Here is a 21,085-nt window from a genome sequence, read left to right on the forward strand (position 1 = left end):
TCTATATTATGATGTGTCCGGTTAATAAACCAGCAGCTCTGGGTGTACAGTGGGATAAATGGCTCCATATTAGGATATATCCAGTCTATAAACCAGAGGCTCTGGGTGTACAGTGGGATAAATGGCTCCATTTTAGGATGTATCCAGTCTATAAACCAGCGGCTCTGGGTGTACAGTGGGATCAATGTCTCTATATTAGGATGTATCCGGTCTATAAACCAGCGGCTCTGGGTGTACAGTGGGATCAATGGCTCTATATTAGGGTCACTGATAAGGTGTTGATGTGGAGATTTGTCTCCCGCTGATATTAGAAACTTCATCAATGTCATTTGTGCAGAACAAACCGCAGTGACCTGCTGACCTTTGGGAGCCGCTAAACAGATGAAGGAGGAGAGAAAGGAAAATGATTTTACTTCCATCTGATAAATGACAGTGATTAGTGGCCAGTAGGAGCATCATCTGCTACAGGAATGTCAGATTCATTCAAAAAATATTATTATTAGATATAAATTATTTATCTGATATAAATGGAGTTAATAAAAGCCGCATTTACCATTAATTGAATCCCCCCCCTACAATGAGATGAGCATAGTGAATACCCACATTCACCTGATAATTGCTTCCAGCCAGGTGTGCCATTTACAGGTACTGTATAGATGTACCTAATAATGTGGCCATTGAATAAATATAACACAATAGATGTTTACGTTTGATACAAATGTGAACTTTATACCCCCACCCCTATAGAATGTAACCTTATCCATACATAGAGAGGGCCAGGGGTCCAATGACACCGCACACCATACAGCGTGAGTCCCCGCCATGTTAGGCAGCTCAGGCTGATTTATGTAAGGTGATAGGCAGCATGCGGATCTATACGGCACCGATCAATACAGGAAAGAATAATCTTTGTTTGCCCCGGGGAGTTTGCTGCACTGTGCCGTTTGGTCACACAGTGCTGGCTCATCAAAAGCACCTTGTAAGCTGCATTTATCCTGCAGGGACTGGATGTCGGCCTCGTGCTTCTCTATTACGTGCTGAAGGATGACCTCTTTTCCTAAGACGAATGATTACTGGAGATACAGTGCTACAATCACTGGTAAAGAGGCCCAGACCTGGAGAAAGCACCATTGTATCACCTTATAAAAATTAATATTGCAGTTAGTGTGGCATTTTATATTAGGGATAAAAAATTGTTATCAGATTTTACAAACATGGAAGACTTAACCTGAGCGTGCAAAATAAAATACGCTATTAGGTCAAATGTAGGTCAAATTTTGGCCAGTTGTGAACATCCAGCCTTGTGGTCACAGTTTGGTGAAGACTGTTTTCTGTTAACCTTTGGGATGAATTGGAATGGTGAGCCAGGTCCTCTCATCCAACATCAGTACCTGACCTCACCAATAGGCGGAAAATTCCCACCATTAGTACCTGACCTCACCAATAGGCGGAAAATTCCCACCATTAGTACCTGACCTCACTAATAGGTGGAAAATCCCCGCCATCAGTACCTGACCTCAACACTGGGGGGCAAATCCCCACCATCAGTACGTGACCTCAACACTGGGGGGCAAATCCCCACCATCAGTACCTGACCTCACGACTGGGGGGAAAATCCCCACCATCAGTACCAGACCTCACGACTGGGGGGCAAATCAAATCCCCACCATCAGTACCAGACCTCACGACTGGGGGGCAAATCCCCACCATCAGTACCTGACCTCACGACTGGGGGGCAAATCCCCACCATCAGTACCTGGCCTCACTAATGGGAGGCAATTCCCTCCATCAGGGGTCCCAAACCCCCACTAATGGTCCGTGGCCGTCTGACAGGTTGGTCACGGCTCTGGCCAGTGCACCCACCAGCGGGGTCAGAAGAAGGACCCTGCTTGGGGGGCTCACCTGCCAGAGAGCCGCAGACCATCTCTCGTAAAGATCTCAGGTTCATCACAGGTTGTGTCTCAGGATAGTGGGCAGTTGTGTCCCATCACAGGCTCAGACCTGAGTGGGCAGGTTCTGGCATCAAGACGTCGCTCTGGGGGAAAGTTTCTTCCCCTTTGAGTGACAAACGGCTCCCCGCGCATGCACGGTCCAGAAATTGTGCATTTATTGGTCGGTTGGGGACCACTGCCCTAAATACACCCTCTAAAATCTTGTACTAGGCCTTTCCACAAGCTCACATCGATGTGATACTCAGGTGTATTTGTTTGTTTTCTGTATATTGTAAGCAGCAATTATCTTTATTGGCCCTTTACAAAACTGTGCTTTATCCTTTACATCACTGGTTCCCATACAGCATCTTGTGGGCCCAATATGTTTGCCTTTAACCAGATCTTGTGGCTTTATTCCTCCCAAATAAACTAAGGATGGGGCACTTACATCAACCATGGGGCAACCTTTTATTCCACTGACTCCAACTAAGGGGCACCAATCCTCCTACTGATTCTTCCCCTGGGGCACAATTTTTCCCAATGACTCCATGGGTCCTATTCCTCCTACGGGCTCCAACCATGGAGCACCATTCCTCCCATTGACATTACAGATGACAGGTAATTTTCATACTCCCACAACCACCACCTGTTGCAGGGCATCTTATTCTCCCATTGGCTGCATTCTGCCCCTCTAAGATCTGTAGGACTGATGACTGGCTCTTTGCTTTACATTGTACTGATTGATAATAAATATTTTCTTAGCACACAAAACGAAGGGATCACTGAGGCTGTTTTATCTTTCTCAGATATTCTAAACCCCTTACCATGTGGATTGCCGGCACTCAGGTCCTGGGTTTCTTTCACATTTAGCAGACTGTGTGTGGGCATGCTGTGTCCTCCTTTTACACCGACCCCATGTTATCTTGCCAGGCTGGAGGCTATTTCAGCAAAGCCGATGGTCGCTCATTAATCAGGATGATCTGTAATGAAAACAATTATTATTCTGTATGGTTTTGGCCCTGGGATTAGGGAAGCTTCATTTTTACGTAAGAAGTGTTTGGACATTTTTTTTCCTTCTGGTTTGTGATATTTTTGGCAGCGGGGGAAGGCCGAGCTGTGGAAGGTAAAGAGGAGTCAGACATTAAGGCAGTGCCCCGCTGAGTAGAGAGAGGCGGGAGACAAGCAGTCACAGTCCCGCAGCGGGCGTTGGAATGAAATAATTGCTTCCTCTTCAGACGCTGGCAGGTAGGGGAGATGAAACGCGGAGACATCACAACAGGCTCAGCTACTCATCACCGGATTGTTGTTGACCTGGAGGCCGATGGGAGCCAATGTGACAAGTCGGGCGGATGTGGTGCTTAGAAGATGAGAGTGGAGCGCGTGAAATGAAGGGCGTTTTGCAGCTTGGAGGGCGGAGAGGTCAGGCGCAGTATAAGTTTAAATAAAAACCAGGATAAACCTCCTGAAAACCGTCTGAAAGAAAGTAATTTGCACTGGTAAGACCAGTAAAAAAATCTGCAGAAATCAATACATTATATCTTATTCTTCATATCAGGCGGGAAGGACATGTGACGGAGATATGAAATCAAAATAATTACACTAATAGGTATGGAAAACAGCCAGGGCACCCGAGGGCCCCTCCAACAACAAAAACTGAAGTGCTTAATTGGAGAGGATAAAGTGAGATTTCCTGTCTGTTAATTATAAAATGCAGCAACTCTTGTAATGGTTTCTCTATCCTGGCAGCCTGGATCACCCAATCAGCTCCTTTTGGCCTGTAAAATCTCCCCAGGCAATCAACATTGCCCAGCCAGCTCCAAAGTCATGTTCTGTCTCCTGCAGAATTCATTGTCCTGCTCTACTATAGTAATTTACAGTGAACAATCCTGTTTCTACCTGCACAGTATTAGTAAGCAAACGTTTGCACCAAAGTGGCCTCAGCTGAGATTTTGTTTGGTTGTGTTGTATTATCTTCTTTTATCGCATTCTTCAGCTGTGTATGCAGGAACCTCCTCACAGAGAATCATGTTTCCTTATTGGTCAAAGGAATTGTGTACTTGTGGTTACATCAACAAATTGAATCAACCTTCTTTAAATCTGCCCTTCAGTCCTTCTCTTCTTTAAATCTGCCCTCTGGCCCTTTCCTTCCTGGACTCTGTCATCTGGTCCTTTCCTTCCTCGACTTTGCCCTTCCCTTCCTCGACTTTGCCCTTCCCTTCCTTGACTTTGCCCTTCTCTTCCCTGACTCTACCCTTCTCTTCCTCGACTCTGCCCCTCTCTTCCTCGACTCTGCCCTTCTCTTCCTCGACTCTGCCCTTCTCTTCCTCGACTCTGCCCTTCTCTTCCTCGACTCTGCCCTTCTCTTCCTTCACTCTGCCCTTCCCTTTCTCGACTCTGCCCTTCCTTTTCTCGACTCTGCCCTTCCTTTCCACTACTCTGCCCTCTGGTCCTTCCCTTATTCGACTTGGTCTTTCCCTTCCTCGACTTGGCCCTCCAGTCCTTCCCTTCCTCGGCTTGGCCTTCTGGTTATTCCCTTCCTCGACTTGGCCCTCTGGTTATTCCCTTTCTCGACTTGGCCCTCTGGTCCTTCTCTTTCTCGACTCGGACCTTTCCTTTCTCGACTCTGCCCTTCCTTTCCACTACTTTGCCCGCTGGTCCTTCCCTTCTTCGACTTGGTCTTTCCCTTCCTCGACTTGGCCCTCCAGTCCTTCCCTTCCTCGACTTGGCCCTCCGGTCCTTCCCTTCCTCGACTTGGCCCTCCGGTCCTTCCCTTCCTCGACTTGGCCCTCTGGTCCTTCCCTTCCTTGACTCGGCCCCCCCCTTCCTAGACTCTGCCCTTCCCGTTCTCGACTTGGCCCTCAGGTCCTTTTCTTCCTTCTTCCTGGATTCTGCCCTCCGGCCCTTCCCTACTTCCACTTGGTCCTTCCCTTCCTTGACTCTGCTCCCTGGTTCTTAACTTACTCGACTCGGGCCTTCCCTTTCTGTGTTTGCAATTATCAGTTTTTAATATCTATCACAGCAGTGTGCAATCTTAGTAGCCGAGTCCCGACATTTAGTGGTGACGCTGCTTTTCCTGCCATCCACCTCCGATGTGTTTAGCTCTTAGCAGTAACAAGAGGCAGCGACCTCGATGGCGACAGATTAAACCGGAGGCACTTAGCAGATTCGGCGGCTTTTACTCCGACAATTTGTTTAGCGCATTTAGGATTTTTATAACGCCTGGCAGAACGATTCATCGGGTTTTTGTTTTATGAATGTGAAACCTCGGTGTCACTAAACTTGTTGGGAATAAAATGTATTCAGAGCGGCGGTGAGCGCACCCAATACACGCTGTTAATATGCGCCAGGCTGTGACCTCTTTTTTTAATAGTCTCGGAGATGCAGCGGTAATGAACGCGATTTAATGACCCGTGAGGGGAAGTGCTTGTTGTAGCACGGCGACCGCAGTGTTCTGTGTGCAGCGTGTGAAGCGTTCAGGTGAGGAGCCCTTGAAGTGACGCTAATGAAGATGGATCAGAATTTGTGTGCAGGGCCTAGAGAAAGAACAGCGAAGCTTCTCCTTCGTATTCCACAGCCTGAGAACCCATTACAGCTCCATCTCTCCCAGGAAAACAAATGATCCATCATCCTAATGACCCAGAATCAGAACCTCCCTTATGGGGGACTCGGGTCACCTTGGGGCATCTAGACATGTGTGGCCATTGCCAGGACATTTCACAAGAATCTCTGGCCTTCAATATAAAATGATTATTTCTTTTCTAACATATAACAGTGGAAATGTTCAGGCGCCCTAATTCCAGGTTAAAGAGATACAGGAATCATGGTGGGTAGGATGGAGCAATGTTCTGCACGGGTGGAATAATCTGCAGAATATACAATATGTATCTCTCAGGGGGGAGATGGGAGGGTGCAATGTTCTGCAGATCTCTAGAGGGGTCAGTGGTGAAATAATCTGCAGAATATACAATATGTATCTGTCGGAGTGGGAGTGATATTTCACAGATCTCGAGGGGTCAGTGGTGAAGTCATCATCAGAAGGAATCCTAATGTTTCTGCTGGGTCTTGTAGTACCTCAGGAGAAGGTATTGCTGGCTGTGTCTCCCTGATGATCAAAGTATGATAATGGGTTTTATGCTGCTGCATAGCAAATCTGACAAATGGAATAAGGCATCCAATCCCAGGAGCCCCCCTCCCCCACCGCTAACATCCATTCCTCATATCCTGAGTGTTTGTCACTGTTCCTGATCTTCTGTTCAGAGGAAATCAGATAAATAATCCACAGAGGACTGAGACTGACAATGAAACATCTGCTGGCTAATCTGTCACCCAGATGTGCACAGAGCGAATCTCTCTGTAGAAGTATCCTCCTGCGATCAGCTGCATTTCAGCCGAGTTTTGCATCAGAAGGGGAAAGCGTCTGCGCTCCTCTTGGGATTGGAAAAGGTCAAAATTAGGAAGGAGGAAAAAGAACTTCAATTATGTACAAACAGCAACCTTGCATAAAGAACCATGTAGGTCTATATTTGTATGCTCAGATTGCAGGAAAAACACTGAATCCACTTGATCCAGAAAATGACATTTTAGTTCAGTGTTATTACCTGAAAGTTTTCATCTTTCATTAAAATAATCCCTGGTGTCACCCCCATGAAGATTCTTGTTAGCCGGTGACAACACTGTACTTGTATCTCATTAGTCCTATGCGTTGTCACCCTCCTGACACTGAAGCTTGATAGAGACCACTAGTAGGCATTGTAACATGCATGGTCCACTGTCACACTATAGGAACCACCCCCTGTGAGAAATGCTTACAGGGCTCACTGCATTCTTTACACCCCCTGACACTCTGCCAGTTGTGGTCTGTTTGCCCCTCACTAAAACCGGCCCTGGTAAAAGAAGTAATAAAGCTTTTATCCATTTTGGGGTGGAGTTGCCCTTTAAGCACATTTAGCGTTGCTGATCTGTGAACAGCATTGTGGGGGGGCTGACGCGCGTACATCAGGCGCTGTGGGTGGGTGACAAAATCCAGAGGTAATTGCACCTCACTTCTCTCTCTGTCTGTGTGCAACGCAGCATGGAGACGCTTTGAACTAGGTCAGGAGATGGAACATCGTCCCTTATAATAGGACACAATACCCACTGCAAATCAATAAGGCTCAGACACTCGCCGTGCCAGAGCGACCGAGCCAGGGAACAGCTTCATCCAACCAGATCTTCTGCTGATGCCGAGATCGCAGATACATTATATTATTTGGGGTGACATCATCTCTGTACAGAAATAAATGGTGACATCGCCGCTCTCTGCACGCAAGAGGTGACATCACCGTTCTCTCAACACCAGTGATGACATCATCGCTCCCTAAACGTCATTGATGACATCACCACTGCACAGATGTTTTCTTGAGATTGATAGCACATTAATGATTTTCCATTTTTGTCTTATTTCACACATTTGCCTTCTCACCTCACATCCTGAACTCAATCGTTAGCTCTTCGCTCCGTCTTGTCGGTCAGCAGGACTCGGCCTTTACGTGTCCTTTGGCGCTGGCCTGTAATGTGGTTACAGTGAATTAAAGTCATTGCGACGTCTATGCTTCATGTAACTCCCGCACAACGACCCAATTAATCATTGTTAATTTAATCCGCTGTGACACGCAGCCTCACCGACAAAGATCAGACCCAATTTATCCTCCCTGCTAAGGGCCAATCTAATCAGCAGCGTGAAAGCCAGGATCTATCATTACCGCCCGCCGACGCATTAACCCCTCCCGATACTGATTGTACACCAAGCAAATTACAGAGACATCAGGGCAGAAATAAGGCACAGCAAACAAATATCAAGGGCCCTGTTTATAAAGACAGTGAATAGGACTTCCACTCAGCATTCACTGGTGGTGAATCAGTCACTTTCATTGTATAAACCTACTATGAACGTTTGGTGAATGTCAGATTCATTGCATTCTAAATATGACACACCGGGACTTGTTGTTCTCAAAGACGTTTCAGCTCCCTGGTGCTTCAATGTCAAGGATGGGTAATAATTCCTCTGTGAATATCAGTCAGGGACCGAAAATCTGATCTGAGTTAGCACACACCAGATGCAAGCAAAAATCAGACTTTCGGCTCCAGTGCTTAATGGACAGCAGGGCAGGGGTAATTGGGATTGCAGGGTGTCCAGGCTGGGGTATCACCAGTGTTATCCGCAGGGCACAGCAATGGTACAGGACCAATTAGAAGATGACGCTGGCAGCCTTGAAACCAGTCTTCAGGTCAGCGAAGTCTCGACCTCCAGTACATTATTTGTACGTACGTAAAACAGATTTTCAGCTTCTGAGTCGTATTGGAAGTCCCCTAAACTCTGCTAGCCAGGGGTCTCTCTCCTGTTCTGAAAGTCTGATTAAGATAAAGCAATGAATGCATCTCATTTCATTGGAAGTCTAGTAAACCCTTGTGCTGCTGACCACCCAAAATGTATAATGAAGGGGTAAAATATTGTAACCTTTTTGGAGAATTTGAAATATCTCAGCACTTATAGGTGGGAATCCTTTTATAAGAAAGTTAAATGCGATGTTACAGATAACAACAAAGGAGTTTTCCCCACACTGATAAAATGACAGCTTGGACGTGACTGGCTGGGCTGCCGTGCGCGATGCCTCCATTTTGTTGTATTTTTTTTTTTTTTTACAAATAAGCTCCATTATCAAAGCCGGGCTCATTGCATCAGGCCAGGAAGTGCTCTCAGCTGTTCTCCTGTCTGTACAGCAGATACATCCGCCTCGCTCATTGTTCCTGCACTGCCGCCTCCCTGGAGGTTAGGAGCCTGGATAATAGGAAATAAAATGGCTTAATGACCTGACAAAAGCTCGCACTCCGCTCGCTGCAAATGCAGCTAAAAAAAGGAGACGGCAAGGCCATACAATGCCGGCGCAATAATATGCTTGTGTGTGAGAGACAACTCTATAAAATCATCTACACAAATATACAAATAATATGTCAGCCGCTCTATATTCATCACATTCATTATATCCTAATATTATACATTTATATAGCTCTGACATTTACCGCAGTGCTGTACAGAGAACACTGAGCCAGTCCTGTCAGTCTCTGTACAGAGGAGCTGACACTCTAATGTCCCCCCACAGTCACACACTATTACTATACATTGATATAGCTATGTGAATGGCCAATAAATCACCCGGTAGTCACGTTTGCCATTTTTTGGGTGTTTGTGATTCGTCCACTGGATGGCGATCTCTTGCTGATTGTGATCATTGGTTAATGTTGGGTGATAATCAGTTACTAAAATGAGTCAAAACATAAATACAGAGTTTAATGGAGAGATTTGGGAAAAAATGTAAGCTTTTCACCAAACTTTATTGAAACCTGGTTGACAAACAGTCAAGGCGTTGAAGTTGCCCTCTGTGTTTTATGATGATTTTGGATGGAATTGTTGGCTGTTTCTGATTGGATGCTGATGATATTTTGTGTGTCCAATGGACTTCATTTATTTTTACTCTTTGGATTGGCAGCTCAGATAAAATCGATCTCAATTCCCCTGCACAAACCGACACACACAGGGGACACAAGACAGGTCACTGAGAATCACCTGGAGGAAACCAACAAACTCCATGCAATGCAGTCTCTGATGCCACCTGGATCCAGGACCCGAGCGCAGTGACAATGGAGGTGATCGGTAGTTTCCATAAAAGCACCAGAATAACATTAGCAAAAATGCATGTGAATACATTGTCAATGTTTTCACCAGTTTACTATTTATATGGTGTGTAATGTGAGGCAGGAACATGAGGAAGATTCACCGACTGTGAATGTCAGATTAATTGCTTTATAAATAGACCACCTGTATGTCATTCAATGAGGGATCTATCACATAGGATGCTATATAATAATCATTGATACAAAGTAACATTTATAAATATGAGGAATGGCGGTGTGTCCGCCTCCCAGCTTTGGTGGTCCCACAATACCAGAAAATCGCAATTCTCAGGCCCTGTTTGCTCGCCCCCGTATTCCCCCCCCGTGGAGGATTTTTCCCCCTCCCCACTGACGCCCTGACCTCCTATTGACCTGCGCGGCCTGGTGGCATTAACGCTGTGACCTCGGAGAGCCGGCTGCCAATTGTGTCAGATTTAGACTGGCAGCTCTGGCATTATGAGAGACTCTTTAATCCTCATCATTGTCTGAGCTGGTTTAGTCTGCGGATAGATGGTGCCGCACGCCTTCCCCGCTGCTATGACACCAGCGCAACCCCCCCTCCCCCCGCTTCCATTTATCTTATTATTACGCTGGCTTTCTTCCTCTGCCCCGTCCACCTTCCCCGCGCGTTTCATCCATTTTCCGCTGCCTGTGGCTCCGACACAAGATAATTTAATAGCGTGCAGGAGACGGCGCATCCATAACCACAGACGCAAGTCTTATCGCTCCCAGTGCAGCTTGCGGTGCTCCGGGCTGCAGTGTTTTTATATTTTTTGAGCAACGTAAAGACAACACAATATAGAAATCGCTTTTTTATGATTCCATCTTGCGAGTTCTATGCTGTGCAAAATCGCCTAATGCGACCATAACACTTAGGATGACAACGCAAAACAAATAGTGGTGTCACCTGTCCGGCCGTGTAAACCTCAAAGCCGGCTGAATGCCATCACCGATATGTCAGCATTTTATATTCCATACATTTGATAATTGGCGCAGGTTGTGGCGTTCCTGTTATTGGGTAACCCTTCCATGTGGGGGTTGGATCTCTCTAATAGTTCATTTGTCACCCCCCTGTCACTCTGGTTTTTCTCCTGGCAGATGGGTTCGGAGTAGCGAGGAGAAGTGACAGGGTCATCTCTGCTCTTTACACATTGCCTGCCACAGGACGCCGGGCTGTCGCTGTTCATCCAGCCGCCTGTCAGTCCTGCCAGCAGAGGCACCGGGTGCATATTGTCGCCCTAACCTCTTGTTTCTCTCAGCTGCAAGGGGCCGCATTCTTGTTTCGTGATTGGCTGCTCCACCAAGCTCCAAACGCCCCCGAATGTTACACAAATTGGAGGTTCTGGCCCTGAGATTTGGGGTTTATACCCAACTTGGAGGAACTGGCTGGAAAGGAATGCAGGAAATCAATTGCTTTCCTTCGGAACTGGCTTCTTTTTTATGTGCATATTGAGTTTCTTAACATTTCACTGGCTGCATGCTTACTTTCTAGGCTGCTTCATGGTACAATAATTGCCCTCCCCAAAGCTAATTATCTGCCTGCATCAGCTGGATATGCCTCATTACCAAGGACCAGGTTATAGCCCTACAAGGATGAAAGTTCTAGGGTCCCCATTCTGCGTTAATAAAACATCAATGAAGATAGTTGGAGAGTTGTCACCCTGATGATTGAAATGTTTTTCCACATGTGCAGATCCAGCCAGCAACACCATGCACTGAAAAACAAAGTGGAACTTTTGGTTCCAGCCTCGTCATGCAAGGCCATGGCCTATGTTAGCTACGGAGAGATCCAGCTTGCCTTCAACCCTGACGGCAACCCCATTTCAACACCATGAACATTGTCACAAGTGAATTCTGAAACTAAAGGAACGTTCGTGTATGTGTCATGTGATCACATGGGATTTGTTTACAAACAAACCATCTAGTTCCAGCTGTCACTGGGCCTCCTACAGGGATTGGCTGCAGCTGTCACAGCATCATTCAGCATGGAAAGCAATACAGAATTTAGGTATTTATAAAAACAAAGCCTTGCATGCCTGTAAATATAAATGAGGATCTGTCAGGCTTTTATGTCACTTGTTTTTGATTGATGAGGATCTTTATTTTGGTGTTGCAGGTATAGATTGGTAAATTGGGTCTGGGTATCTGGGTTCCGGTGCCTGGCCATGAAGGGGTTACCACTTACTAGGCCCTGGCATTTTTGTCAGGGGTTTCTCTGGGCCGTTTAATTAGACTCCTGTACGGGGTTGCTTTGTTTTCCCCGTAAGTGCCATTCTTGCGCCCTCCATGTTGTCCTGTGCCCAGTCACTGTCAGGCGATTGTTTTGGATTTAGGAAGCGGAGTTCCGGCTAGGGAGTAAATCCCCTTAATACGGGGGATTATACTGGATCGTAATACAAACTCGCCGAGATGTAGCTGTAAACATATCCTCTGCGGCGGGAGATAGCCCCTGCTATGCTGTGTGCGCGCAGAATACCGCTGATGCCAAATCCGGCAAAGTTTTGTTTTCTAGCTTCTCTAGAAATAGAGAAAAATAAAATACGGTGAGCGGCGCCGGCACCAATTGTCTGACTCCATATTATCTGATGCCAGGTGCACTTTAAGTGGCCACTCCGCTGACATTGGGCTATTGTTCCGTAGACTTGGTGTCTTCAGCCAGGGATGGTGCGGCGTCTGTGCCTGGGCTCAGTGTCAGCGTTGGTGTGGCTGAGCCTGGCAGCTAATGACAGCTTTCTCTTGGCTCGGTCAGGCATCTTCCTACGCAGGCCGGGCCCCGTGGAGCCAGCTGGAATGACTGATAGAGGAGGGGGATAGCCAGACGGGCACGGAATGTGGTCAGCCAATGCTGAATCCAGATCACTTATTGGTCACTTTTTAATCCATCGCTGATCCTCCGCATTCTGCTGGAAATGGGACAACTCGCTTCCGGAAAGTTTGTGTCTGCAAAAAGAAAAACAGAATTCTTAAAGGGGAATTCCACTCCAGAAGGTGGTTTAAAGTCCTCTGCCAATCCCCTCTGGGCCCTTTCATTGGATTCCTGATTACATTCACTTGTTTTAGGAAGAGCTGCACATTTTCTCTTAACCACCTTCCTGTGCAATGCATTTTAAGGTGGCTCCTTGTAGTCTCCACCAGAGTGATATTATAGCAGCAAAACTGGGATTTCAGGATGGAGTCAGAATAAAGCACACATTTTCTATTGTTCAAACACATACAGAACAATTTCTAAAAGTTTCTAGTGACTTAAACCATTTAAAGGTTCCCCAGGTGAAACCGTAACTCATTGTAAAGCTACAGTAAATTTGAATTTGTGCTGTGAGTTGCACTTATATGGGAAGTGCTTTAATACTTTTTTCCACAAGAGGGAGCTCTCAAGCACAGTATTCTCCCAAGCCCCTTTTAGCAGGGCGCACCACCCAGCACTTTTCAGTAAACACCTGGCTGTTTTTGGGTCACAATGCAGGGGCTGCCACCCACCTACAGTTTAATACCACCCGGCTTAAAAAAATTTATGAGTTTAGCACTGTAGCAGAATTAGACAAGTTGGGTGAGGCAGCAGGAAATGAGCTGCCAGTACAGTTGTGTTACCTCCTGCCCAGCCCATAACAGTAGACCCCAGTTGTATTTTATATCCCTAATATCATAGGGGTTACACAAAAAAACAACTGGCCTTTGTTAAGAAAAAATTTAAGCTTTCTATAACATCTTGCATTGTTAATTTTAGCCAGCAGATGGAGCTGTAGGCACATTTTCTCATAGTTTCCACTGTTTTGTTTTTTTTCTTTGTTGTAAAAAAAAATTTTTTTTACAGACCTCAATAACTCAAGTTAGTGTAACTTTGCCCTTAACCCCTCTGGCGGTATTCCCGAGTGTGGCACGGGGTAAAAAAAACATGCAAAAAGCGTTAACCCTGAGCCACACTCAGGGTAGGTAAAAAAAATAAAAAATAAACATTTACTTTCTCCCATCATGTCCTCTGGTGTCCTGCCCGGTGGATCTCATCCCCGGCGGCATTCCCTTCTTCTGATCCTCAGCCGGCGAATACATTGACGTTCCTGGGGTTTCCCCCGGTGCATTGTGTGTGCGGGAGGCGCAGCGGGAAATTCAAATAATTTTGTATTGGATTTAATACAAAATAGCTGTATTGAATGTAACGCCTATTGCGTAAAAAAAATGGACAGTATTAGAATGCCAGGGGGCTAATGGACATTTAGTTGGAAAAATCATATATTAAATGTTTGTAGTAAAATATAAAACAAAAAACAAACAAACAAGGGCGGAAGGAGTCAGTGTCACATGTATAGATGAGAGGTGACTATCTGGTTGTCTGGATGGTCAATGGCTTTCCCGCGGTGTTGGAAAGATTTGCCAGTCCTATGACAACAGTCTGATATCTGGTCACAGCATATATCGCATCAGTTGCACCTCTGCTTTTAACCTGATCCAGATTTATCCACCATCAGCCTGAATCTTCCCGTTTTCGCCACCTTCGCAGCTTCCTGTGAGAATTACATTTTTTTAAACAGATTAACGCCAAGTGTTTTGCTGTCTTTTCCAGCTGCACAGATGGACCCCATCAGTCTGCTGATAGCAGCGGCATGGCTCAGGCACCCCAATTTATTTCTGGAAGTTCCCCCAGTTCAGGAAGTCACTCCCCCCCCCCGGTCAGTATTATGGACTAGGGAGGAACCAGTGGGTTGCTGAGGGTTGACATGGTCCAAATTTTTAGCTTTTTAAAGAGTTCACACACCCCTTCCCCAGCATGCCACCAGCTCTCCTATAGGAGGCCTTGGTGCCCGTGGCATTGGAAGGCTGGAAATCCGATTTTCAGGCCAAATGTCACTTGATCTGCAAACTCTTCAAACTGTTTTGCAGAGAATAGTTGGCGAACGTCCTGACTTTGACCTGGGGTCTGTAGTCCGGTTGATACATTTATGTCGCCGGCAGAGGCTGTGTCAGAGACATGGGTACCATGGTGTCTGGGAGGTACGTTATAGATAATCATACTGTTCCCTGTGCGAATTTCCCGCGTACAGTGCAGGCGGCACGGAGAATTCGGCACAGTTTTCTTGGCGTATTTCAGCAGTAACATTTTTGTGGTTGGGATATTATGACATGGGTTGTCACGAGTTTGTTATGGTGCAGGAAACGCTTGGCAGAAAACTCTGCACTACGGTTAGGATTATGGCTGTTGTACAGATATTCTGAAAACCGAACTGTCCGTAACTTTGTTTTAAATAAAATCCTGACCGTGTATAGCAGTGGCGTAATATCTGTGTTAGGAAACTGCAAGCCAATTAGCCATGTAGGGGCAAATGTAAAAGAATGATGTCATCACTCTCTGCTGCAGGAAGAAGGAAACATTTCCTCAGTCTCCTCTCACCGCCATGATGATCACTAGGTGACAAATAGCAGCAGACGGAGTTGGAGTTAAGGGTTAGGATTAGAGAAGGTTAGGCTGAGGGTAATGGTGAGGAATAAATTGAGGGTTCAGGTAAATAAGGGATTGGAGAAAAGGGGTGAAGGTCATGGAATGGAGCCAGGGAACCCCTTCATAATATCTATATCCTCAGATTAGAGTATATTAGTGTGGTGGTCGGTGGGAAAAATTCCTCCTAGATTGCTGGCCCGTGGGAAGATTGCCACCCTTACTGATAGCCAAAAAGATCATTGGGGTCACCTAAACTGACCTGAGAGGTGCAAACTGCCCATTGCTCAAGGCACCCCCAGCAACCTCCGGAGGGATAAAGTTTAGTTTGGGGGTTTGGCTAAAGGTTATGGATTAGAAAAAAGGGTGAGAGTTATAGTAAAGGGTATTTATTAAAGGGGTTTTGTTTAGGGTTAGTCTGGAAAATATGGAATGCAAGAAGGATTGGGAGATATGATGAAGGTTATGAATTTGAGGAAGGGTTGGGGTGAAGGTTAAAAAACTGTAGAATGGGATAGGGATCTGAGGGTTGGGAAAGGTTATGGATTAGGGGTTGGGTTTGGGGTTTAGCTAACATTTATAGAATAAAATAACCATTAAGATTTAGGCTGAGGGTTGGGGTGAAGGTTATAGATTGGATCAACTTTCTCAACCTTTTTAACATGCGGGACCCTTCAACTTTCAGCTCATGGAACACCCAGTTCATGGAACACTAGCTTGGTAGTCTATGGAATGAATGGAATTTACATTCCGGGCCAGTGGAAATATTGCCACCCTTATAAATGGCAAAGTAGATCATTTGTGAAAAAAGTAACTGACCTGCAGGGCACAAAAGGCTCATTACACAAGGAACCCCTAGCAACCTCTGCAGGAACCCTGGATGAGAAAACCCTAACTGGAGGATGGATTGGGGAATATTATTAAACAGGATTTATATAGTGCCAACATATTATGCAGCACTGTACGATAAATAGGGATTAGATGAGAGATTAAAAATTAGGAAAAAAAGAAGGACTGGGAGTTCAGTGGAGGGGGTAACATTACATTTATGGATAAAAGGTAGGGTTGAGGGTTGGGGTGAAGTTTGTGGAATATTAGAAGGGTTAGGTTGTGGATTAGAGGAAGGGTTTGGGTTTGAGCTGAGGGTTTGGGATCAGAGAAAAGTTTTAGTTGATGGTTGAAAGTTCCTCACATATTGCACATGTTGTGCCCACTCAGTTTCTCCTTGGCCAGGTAGATAATCACACTACAACATTGTTAGTAAATCTTACAAGTGCAAAATAGAAAAGTTTTTATGTGGTAACTTTTTATGGGTTTGATAGAGAATTTGGGTGAGGTATTGAAGTATAATTGGGGTTAATGGCTTTTTTACATCTTGGGTGTTATCGCCAACGTAATATGTAAAATAAGTTCCGCTGGCGAGATCGTATTTGTTCTCAATACATGAATGCTCGCCGTACCATCACCAAAATTAACTGCCACAATTTTGTCGCATCTGGCGGCCTGCGCTCGGGCAGCGGAGCAGAACAATTCCCTTCCTTATTTCCGCCGAGCTGCCGCAGCTTTCCCCGCAAGTGTTAAGCTTCTCCTTTAGCAAATCTCTCAAGGCTCCTTTTGGTTTCGACTTGAACTCGTATGCGAGTGGATTTAATCTCTTTGACGTTAGTGCTCAGGCAAGGAGGGGGGGGGAAGCGTTAGCATGAGGGGGCTGAAGGGGGGGGGGAGAGCTGTTATCGCAGCACGTCTCCTCTTTTCCCCATTGTATGGCGCACCTCGGAGGTAAGCGCTTATTCCAAGCTTTTCGTCCTAACGAGCAGCTCCTGAACCTGCGTGCGCCGCGTTTAATTGCCAAGGAGTGAAAGGCATAAAACCCGGCTCTGCCTCCCCCAGTGCCAGGAGGGGGAATATGAGGCGTTCGGAACAATACGGCGAGTTTGGGGGGTGGAAGGCGGGGGAACGCCGCTTTTCCATTTGCGGCATAAACACTTAGCCGTGCCTTGTTACATCTCCATCACAGTGTGTCATTATGTTTCTCAATGTGTACTTTACGACCCGCTGGAAGGGGGACGACATTAAAGCAAACACAAGCCGCTCGCTGCTATTAACCCTTCCCGGCCCTCCACGGCGGAACATTTCCCGCCGGGCAGATTTCACATTAACTAATTTACGGATACATTTATACTTTTGTTTACTTAGGGCCTTGTCAAGGCACCCAGAGAACTCGGTTTTGTCATTAATGAATAAAAAATATTTTAATTTTATCGAAGACGTCATTGGATGATATTGTACCTCTCTGCTGACCCTCAGATCTCGGCGCTCGCTTCAATATATCTGGTATGGGAAAAGAGATTTGTACCTAACGGATGTGGACAGGGTTTAGGCAGGAATCTGAATATTCCCTATTTATTGTACAACGCTGCATAATAGGTTGGCGCTTTATAAATCCTGTATAATAGTATAAAAAGCTGAGAAAATGTGACTTGTCAGAGGTCACTGGAAGTCTGATGGCTGCTGTCTGACTAATTTTCACAATCATGGTGCCATTTATTTTAATCGGTACTCTGGGGCACCACAATACCAGACATGTGAGATTGTATGATGGGGTAAAAAACAGAACCCAGAGTGATTCCTTCTTTCTAGGGAACTAATCAGGATAAGCGGACTGCAGTATCCAAATCGTAAGTATTGCATGAATGATGGCAAATCATTACCTCTTCAATAAACATGAAATTATCCTCTATGTGTGAACAAGTTACAATATTGAGGGGAGGAGACTGAGAAAATGCTTCCTCCTGCCTGCAGCAGACTGATGACATCATCTCAGCCCAGTCACTGACTGGAGCTCTTTTTTAATAAGAACTTTTCTGAGACATGATACCATTGCTGTATATTTTAACATGTCAGGAATTTGTAGTAAAGTCCCTGACACGTCCTTTTTGATTCCTCACCCTGCTGCAGCCGGTATGAAAATGAGAGAAGTCATTGATTAAATCCAGGTGTGAGGTGAGGAATCTTTGCAGGATGAAGTCATTATTTTATGATCTCCGTATAAGTCTCCTCCTTGTCACCCGCAGGCCATCTGCTCCCCTGACCCCGGCTCTGCCATCACTCCCTATCGGGGTTATTACTGTTTGGCAGTGATAACAATTCATTTTACGGCCTCCAGTACCAGCTGTAGTAAATTGCTGCAATGCCTAACAGGGGGTTCAATCTCCATCCAACTGGCTAGTTATGGATTGAAAATATGGGTTTCCATTAATCTGGCCACATTGCACCAAGAGGACTTCATACATCGGAGTTGGGCCAGGGGGAGGAGAAGAGGCCTTCTGACAGGAAGTCCAGGTGATGTTAGTTTATGCAGAGCCTAGGAAGGTTTCAGTTCAGGTCTTTGGAGCTCTGGAAATGGAAATTAGATTTATAAACATAAAAGTTGGTCTGGAGTTCCACTTTAATAATGGTTTATCAGACAGGGCGCCCATTTTTTCACTGGTACCCAGAGCCACAAATTCTTTGCTTTCACGGTAAAGAACAACAAAAAGCCGTAAGATCCCAGCTTTGATTGGCTGCTGGGATTTTTGTAGCTTTACTGAACTCTGTGCAGACGCTTTGCTTGCTTTTTAAATCGAGGGGTTAATCCCTGCAAACATGTCCGGGTCTTCCTGGCACCCAGGCGGGTGCTTTGGCTGCTTTTTTGGATGCCGTGACCCATTCCACTGCCAAGTGACATGCAGCCTGTGTGCGGGGAGCCCTGCCAAGTCCACACAATGCCTCTTTAACATCGCCACGGTTACTGCGCTCCCCACATTGGCTCCAAAGCTTTTGGTTTCCTCTATTAAATAAATAAATTACCAATTCTTCCAAACCACAGAACCCCCCCCCCCCCCCCCCGGGGGGCATTTAGTGTGACCCAACACTCCACACCCTCCGTATAGTAAAAGGAAATCCCTTCATGTGAATTCCTATACGCTAGGAGTGCCGAGCTGTGAGGTGGTGCCGGTCCAGTTACAGGCAAGAGATGAATTTGTTGTTATTATCTGCAGCCTTGCAACACCAATATCCACCCCCCCCAACCCCGACCCCATCAGGCACTAGACAGCCACCCCAAATCTAGTCCTGTTCCCGGGGGCAAAATTTTTGGGTACTGGAGCAGTGACAACGCTTTGTGTTGTTAATTGAAGCAGCTCCATCATTTATGGGGTGGAGTCTAAGAATAGCGCAGTGAGCGGAGTCATGTGTGCTGGAAATACCGCCAGTGTTCAACCCAGAAATTTTTTTGGGTGGGCAGAAGCTGCAGGTGGGTGGCAGCCCCTGTATTGTGATCTAACTATTCAGTAATCACCCAAAAACAGCCAGGTGGTCACCGAAAAATGCAGAGTGGTGCGCCCAGCTAAGAGGCCTGGGGAGAACACTGAGGATCGAGCAGCTTTCCTGCTGGGTGCTGAAAAATCAAATTTTTCCCTTTTTGTTTTTTCAATTTAATATTGTGAATTGCTTACAATGTTTCCCATTGGAATCCCCTGCCAGTAACTTTCTGTTGCAAGCTGACAACATTAAGTGCTGCCTTGGAATTAGCTGCGGCGTTGTCACCCCGCCCAGCTGGCCCTCAAGGCTACCAATATCATACGGCAAATTAAATGACAGAAATGTGCAAATCTCTGCAAACTGTAAAAATAATCCCTGGAGTTCTATATCAGCACTCGGTGACCTCCATGTCTCTTCATGTGCAGTTTTGTCATCTGTACAGCCCTGGGGGGGGCGTCGGGGTTAACGAGATAACGCAGCTATCACTCATGGCGGCTATAATTGGTTGTGATTATTGGGCATGAAACGTCTCTCGCCGATGGATCAGGACCCGGCCGCCCGCATTCAGCTCCTCGCTGTATAGAAACAGATGGCTGCTTTATACCAATTATTCCTCATTTGTGTAACCAGCGCCGACTTCCTGACAGCAAGGGGGGGCAGAGCATCTTCCCGATAATAATAACTCACCTGAGCTACACAGACCGCTAAGTGCGCATTGGAGGGGATTCAAGGGGACCTGCAGATCTATTATCATCTCTGATTACTGCCAGGGACCTGTGTAATAAATTTACCAGGGCGTGAGGTACATGTGGTATGGAAGGGGTGATGGGGGTATGTAGTAGTATATGGGGTTTGTAGGGGCTCATGTGGGCAAGGAGGGGTACATATGGGGTATGTATGGGGTATATGGGGCATGTAGGGTATGTCCTCCTTTGCAGAACTCCCTGTGTCTTCTATCTGCTGTCTCATTGGCCACAATCATAGCCATGTGATTGAGTGTTGATCCTTTCACTGAGCCATGTGATATTATCAGTCAATTTAGACAAAACGTTGAGCCAATCAAAACAATTCCATGTATCAATATTGAGATTCATCTGCTTTTCCTTGTTTTCTACAATATTGCAGACTGATCACTAGGGGGGAGAGGAGACTAAGTAAATGCTTCCTCCAGCCTGCAGCAGACTTATGACATCATCACAGCCTAGGCAAAGTCCCTGATTGGAGCCCACAGATGGCTTTCTGTATATTGTTATTATTCTGCTCTGTGATCACAGTCCTGGAAGTCAGATTAGTCATGGTACGTATGTACAGATCTAGCCCCCCGTGTTAGTGCCTGTAACATGTTTTTGCAGCATTTTTATTTGATTTTTTTAAGACTCGGGATGAGAGGCCTCAGCGCAGAGCGTGGATCATTTCCGATATTATCCTCGGATCAGCCCTCGTACGCCGCCAGTAATTCTCCGAAGAACAAAGGTTACAGCTGCTCCATCTCTTCCTGCATTAACTCTTGCACAGTCGCTGGGACCGCGCTGTATTCCAGGCTGTCATGTTGCATATTTGTGTTCTCAGGAACACAGCTTCACCGCTCCGCATCACCCTAGCCGCGCTAAAGAGGACCTGTCATTGAAATCATTAGAGAGCAGTGTCAACAAATTGTGTGGAGCTGGGGCAGTTTTCTGCCTATTGGCTCACCAAAAATGGCATCACAGGGGCA

General features: G+C 46.1%; 1 protein-coding gene and 1 long non-coding RNA gene across 4 annotated transcripts in view; one reads left to right on the forward strand and one right to left on the reverse strand.

Moving 5' to 3' along the window:
• The window catches only part of LOC140337676 (uncharacterized), a 27,602-nt gene extending 19,674 nt beyond the window's left edge, over positions 1 to 7,928 (reverse strand). Inside the window, exons 1-2 of the long non-coding RNA XR_011922117.1 lie at positions 7,393 to 7,928; positions 2,756 to 2,911 (exon numbers count right to left, since the gene is read on the reverse strand). This is a non-coding gene — a long non-coding RNA (uncharacterized lncRNA). The remainder of the gene's footprint in view (positions 1 to 2,755; positions 2,912 to 7,392) is intronic.
• GSE1 (Gse1 coiled-coil protein) overlaps positions 1 to 21,085 on the forward strand; it is a 184,019-nt gene that overhangs the window by 25,065 nt on the left and 137,869 nt on the right. The gene's annotated exons all lie outside the window — the stretch shown is intronic.

This window comes from Pyxicephalus adspersus, chromosome 9 (genome assembly GCF_032062135.1).
Source record: "Pyxicephalus adspersus chromosome 9, UCB_Pads_2.0, whole genome shotgun sequence".
Lineage (NCBI taxonomy): Eukaryota > Metazoa > Chordata > Amphibia > Anura > Pyxicephalidae > Pyxicephalus > Pyxicephalus adspersus.